General features: G+C 42.5%; 1 long non-coding RNA gene across 1 annotated transcript in view; it reads right to left on the minus strand.

Moving 5' to 3' along the window:
• Nucleotides 1–4,812, minus strand: part of LOC143649535 (uncharacterized) — a 46,840-nt gene extending 42,028 nt beyond the window's left edge. Inside the window, exons 1-2 of the long non-coding RNA XR_013159090.1 lie at nt 4,696–4,812; nt 2,384–2,470 (exon numbers count right to left, since the gene is read on the minus strand). This is a non-coding gene — a long non-coding RNA (uncharacterized LOC143649535). The remainder of the gene's footprint in view (nt 1–2,383; nt 2,471–4,695) is intronic.
• Nucleotides 4,813–6,000: the final 1,188 nt, after the last annotated feature.

The raw sequence follows: 6,000 nt of genomic DNA on the forward strand, positions 1-6,000 counted from the left end.
AATTTTTGATTTTGTAAAGGAGCTTTCTGATGGTAGAGCTGTAAAGAGTATTTTATAAACTACGATATTAGGATAAATTTCTGACAAATTACTTAGAAATATAAATTTTATTATATCTAGAAATAGTTATTGTTATGGCAGCATTTTTCCAAAAAGATTTGACTCATCATATAAATGAGTTCCATGTTAAGTCTGAATTTAATTTTTTTTTGCGTGGGCAGGCACCGGGAATCGAACCTGGGTCTCTGGCATGGCAGGCGAGAAGTCAGCTTGCTGAGACACCATGGCCTGCCCCTGAATTTAATTTTGAATGTAAATTTATACAGTGGCATTTTAATGTTTCCTCAGACTTCCTATAACTTGTGAAGGTTTTATAAGAAATGAAAGTATTAAAAAAAAAAGAAATGGAAAGTGCTTCATGATTTGTATGTAATTCAAAACGCCTATTGATGCTCTCAATCACTGTATCTCCAGTTACAAGGAAAAATTAATTTTTAAATTATCTTCCTTTTTAATAATCACTTCATCTGAAGCTTTGCGTGAAGATGGTGTAATTTTCATCAAATGCAATCATTTTAACCTTAGCTTCTATTTCTAAGCTTATGGATGCTTGCTTTGCAATGCTGCAGCAGTTTTCAAAACCAGAGATTTCAAATTTTGAAGAATTCTAATAACGCTCAGCTCTCCTTCTGCAATGTCCATGTAGGTGCTTTTATTTCATAATTATTTGCTGACAAAACTTACTACCTGAGCACCAGAAGTTCCTGTCCCAGCATTTAGACCACAAAGTTAATATTTGTGTAGAAACCTCAGGAATGTCCTCCAGGGATGGATGGGCTGGCCATTCTTCCATCGAGGGTCCTGGAGCTGCCTCCAGGCAGAGACTCCCTCTTATCGCTATGATCACTGCTGCTTCTGCTGCTGCTGCCACTATTGCCTTCACCCATCTGAGCCTGGCCCTGGCCCTGGACACTTCAGCACAACTGTGCGTGTGGACCTTGCTCCTGGACCACAAATTCATGTGTGCGCTACTGCCCAGTGTATCTCTTCTGCCTGTCCTCTCCTCTGTGCACGCTCCATTATCCCATAGGACTTCGATGCACAAATTTAAGATAAAATATTAAGGATTTCATGACAGCAATACATTAAATCAAGCATAGAGCCCTTCTGAGCATGGGGCCCTGTGCGGCTGTACAGGTCATACACCCATGAAGCTGACCCTGCCCTGGCATGTGCACTTCATGAATTTTACCTTCCAGTGGAAGACAGAGAAGATGAATGGATAGATAAGGAAATGCGTATGAAAACATCTGGTAATGATAATTAAGTTTTATAGAAATAAAACAGGACAAAGTGATAAAGTATGAGGGGATGGATATATCTACTCTACTGAGGGTGTAGGGTAAGACCTCTTTGAGGAGATGACATTTGAAGAAAGTCCTGAATGAACTGAGAGAGTGAATCTTGGTAACGATTGGGGTAGAACTTTCCAGGCAGAAGGAAAGGCAGGTGCACAATCTCTGTATGGGAGTATGCTTGGAGAGTTCCATAAACTCAAGGACAGTATGATTGGAAGGCAATGAGCAAGAAGGAAAGTAGGAGGAAATGAGGTCGGGGGAAGTCAGTGGCACCAGAGTGGAATTTGGATTTTATTGTAAAAGCTTGGTTTGGGTGGTTGAGAGCTAAGGAAGCAGACTCATAAGATGAGGAGGCCGGTGAGGGTAGGATTGCCTAGAGTTCTTCCCTTCAGCCTCACTTATGCCACTCTCCTCCTCTCTCATTACCTCATTCATATTAGCCTTCGCCCTGTCCTTCAAAGAATTCCCTCTCCCATATGGTCTTACTCATTCTTTCTTGTGGTGCTCTCCTGTCCATTCTTCTCATAATGAGCTTCTCGTCCTGCTGGTGTCAGTGTAACTTCACCTCCCTTACCTCCAAATCTCCCCCACAATTCTGTCTCAGGTCTCTTTAAGGTTCCTTTATAGAACTGAACACAGTTTTGATCTCTGTTTTCTGACTGATGACTTGCTTGATGTTGGAAATTGAACATGTCCTCTGTAAAGACATGTTGAAATCCTAACCCCCGTCCTGTGGGTGTGAGTCCATTTGTAAATAGGACCTTGGGAGATGCTATCATTAGTAATGGTGTGGACTCATTCGTGAACAGGATCTAGATTGTATTTAAATGAGGCCAAACTGAATCAGAGTGGGCTTAAGCCATATGACTGGCGTCCTCATAATCAGAGGAAATTCGGATGCCATCAGTCAGAAGCCAGAAGTCAGCAGAAACCAGAGGAGTAGAGACCAAGAGAGAGCCATCTCCATTTGACCCACGATTGCTGGAATGGTGCAGAATTCAGGAGAAAGCAAGACTTGACAATACCTTCATGTTGGACTTCCAGGCTTCCAAATCATGAGACATTAAGTTATTGTTCTTTAAACTGCTGTTTGTCGTAACAGCCCTAGAAAACTAAAAAGACTACAATTAAAACATCTTGCTCATTCTTTTTACTTACCTTTGGTCTATCTCCCCAACCAAAATGCAAAATCCGTGAGGGCAGGGACTCATCCTTCTTGTTCATCACTCCAACTGCACCAGCCACAGTGCTTGCACAGAGTAAGTGACGAATAACCATTTGATGAATGAATGATCCTTTCCTCAGTACCAACCACCACAGTATATATTCTTTGACTCAATAATTCTATTCCTTTGCCTGAAATTATAGAATTCAATGCTCACACTTGCCACCTAATAAGTCCATACTTATCCTTTAAGTCTCAGCTGCATCCTTACCTCCGCTGAGTGAAGGCTTGTTTGTTACACACACACACACATATGCATACACATTTCAGTAAATCCACCTATTATTTCTCCCTTGTGTTTCAGAGTAACTTGTCCCTACCACTGTCAAAAGACCCAGCACACTATATCATGCTATATGGTATGTTTTATAATGATTACTTTTTATGTCTGTCTCCCCCTAAAGTTATAAACCCCTTGAAGCAGATCAAATTCAGGTCACTCTGGCAGCCACAGCTTCTAGCACTGCTGTAACACAGAGGTGTTTCATACATGTTTTGGGAATGCATAGATACATTTTAGAAGATCATGCAGCTAAAACGTTACTCAGACCCTGAAGTTAAATTAACATGATGTTATTTAAATAGTGTTACAATTTTTTAATGAAATAATACACACTCTTGTGCATTAAGTCACTGGGCAATTTGATATCCCCACTACCACCAATTGTGTAAGAGCACCGTATATTTGCAAAGTCTCCAGCCTGAACACATAAATCCCTGAGACACAAGGACACCACATAGGCTCTAAGCTATTGACATTATTGCTGGACAGAACGCAGACCTGCAGTTGGGAATGGAAGAAGCCAGAGGTGGAGGGAGACCCCCTCGGCGTGACTCTGTAACTAGACATCCCAGTGATTTTTCCATTACAGGTGCACACAGCAATGACAGAACCTAATTGGTTAGGTGATAATTACCCTTAGGCTGGCAGCCAAAAAGAAAGCTGGCTCTGCCCCAGCCTGGCAGATGGAGGAGGCACATCACAGGGTGGGCTTGTTCAATTCATTAGAGATTAGGGCTTCTCCTCAGAGTGTGGTCAGTTCAGAGCAGGGTTTTGCAGCTCACATTACCCCCTCATTATTCAACCCTCCTTTACAAGAATACCTGGTGGTCCTCAGGCTGTAAACTCTCCCTACCTCTTCCATGTTCGCACACACGCACACACACACACACACACACACAAACATGCATGCTACCTTGGCTTAGATCCTTTAAATATGAAAATTTAAACCTTAGACCCATAATCACAAGAAAGAGCCTTAAAGATGGTCTGGTTCATCCCCCTTGCTGACAGGGGAGGATAAGAAGATCACAGATCCATGAGTGACAAATCCAGACTAGCCCAGCATTCCTGACGTCCAGCCTGGGCAGCCCTGGGACTGCCCCAGAGCTGGACTGCCCTACTGAAAACCTCTTCCAATTCTCAGCTGTGATGACAGCCTGACCTGGTCTGACCTGGTCCTGGTCTTCCTGGTTGTTTACTTTTCTCACTAAATACCTCAAACCATAGCATGAAGACAATATCCCTTCTCCTGACCCCATCACCCCCAAATCTAACATAGACATACTAACAACATCCTGTCATGCTGGACTGCGAGCCAAATCTTCAAATCATGGGCTCCTTCTGGGTTAAAAACCTATGTGCCATGAGAGAAGCTAGCGATGGAAACATTTTCCACGTCCTAGAAAGGGGAAGATCAAGGTTCTGGGAGCCTCCATAGGAAGCTAGGCCCCTATAAACCCAGAAAAGCCAAGATTAATTCTTTTCATTGTTCTAAGATGCACAAAAGGAGTTTGATATGCAACCACTCAGGACAAAAATAAGCCTGCTTAAATAAAATCTATTTCATGAGATCCTCGGGTCATTTCTCTGGCTAGTGGCCTGGATGCTATGCCTCAAAAAATCTGCACGGCGAAGCACAGCATGTAGAGTCTAAGCCCAGAGGTCCTCTCCTACCCGAGGGGCACAGGCCGATGCATAACAATGAGCCCCAGCTCAGTCCCCACTCACAGAGACAATATGGAATACTCCTGCAGGGAGTAAGAACAGATGCCAGAAACCCATTCCAGGAGTCTGTTTTCCATCAAGCAGAGAAGACTAAACATACTTACCAGCTTACAAGCAAAATAACTGCCAACTCTTTAAGAATCATTTCTAATTCCACCTCCTCTATGATGTGTTCCCTAAACCCTCCAGGCAAAATGGGAGGCTGCCTCCTCTGTATGCCTTTATATGACTCTGAAAAAGATAAGCCTATTTGGCTGTACGGCTCTTTTTCATATCTGTATGTCACAATGTGAGTTAGTGACCAACCAAATTCAGACCCAGATTTTCTGTCTCGTTCACACCTGAATGGTTTGCTATATATATCAACAAGCCGTATCAGCAGATATAAGTTTGAATGCTGGCAATGCCTCCTACTTACGCAAGTCATTTGACTTAGTGGAGACTCAATTTCCTGATCTGTAAAATGGGGATTGCAATGCCTACATCATTGGGTTGTCCTAAAGACTAAGCAAAATTATTTTGGTTTGCTAAAGCTGCCAAAATGTAATATATCAGAAATGGTCTGGCTTTTTTATTTTTAAGATGGGCAGGCTCTGGGAATCGAACCCAGGTCTCCGGCATGGCAGGTGAGAGATCTGCCACTGATCCACTGTCACATCATCCTGGACTGGCTTTTAATAATGTGGATTTATTAGTTTACAAATTTACAGTTCTAAGACCATGAAAATGTCCAAATCAAGGCATCAGCAGGGCGGTACATTCTCTGAAGAAAGGCTGCTGGCATCAGGGGTTCCTCTGTCACATAGCAAGGCACATGGCCGGCATCTGCTGGTCCTTCGCTCCCGGGTTTCTTTGCTTTCAAGCTTCTGGTCCCAGTGGCCTCCTCTCTGAGTTTCTGTGGGTCCTCTCTTAGCATATCCTGGAGCTTTTGTCTCTAAGCTCTCTCAGCTTTTTCCTGCCTTTTATCCTCTCATAAAGGGCTCCAGTAAAGGATTAAGACTCACCTTGAATGAGATGGGTCACATCTCAATTGAAAGAACATAATCAAAAGTTCCCACCCACAATAAGTCTGCACCCAGAGGTATAGCCTTTTCTGGGGTACATAACAGCTTCAAACCAGCACAAAGATCAGGCATTTAAAATTATTTGCATGGTATCTATTACACAGTTGGGGTACTCAACAAATACTTTGCTTCCCACTGCCCATTCCAGTCTCTTTCTTTTTATGGGCATATGTAATCCATATGCTGAAACTCTTGCAGCCAGAAGTGTTTTGGAATTCACAATTTTGATATTCATAACACTCTCATCAGGTATGAGGCAGTACCCTAAAGATAGCATATTAATATTCTTCAGTGATATGTCTGAATAAAAGGTATTAGCTTAAATAATTGGGGTAAACTCTATAA

Source organism: Tamandua tetradactyla, chromosome 11, assembly GCF_023851605.1.
Source record: "Tamandua tetradactyla isolate mTamTet1 chromosome 11, mTamTet1.pri, whole genome shotgun sequence".
Taxonomy (NCBI): domain Eukaryota; kingdom Metazoa; phylum Chordata; class Mammalia; order Pilosa; family Myrmecophagidae; genus Tamandua; species Tamandua tetradactyla.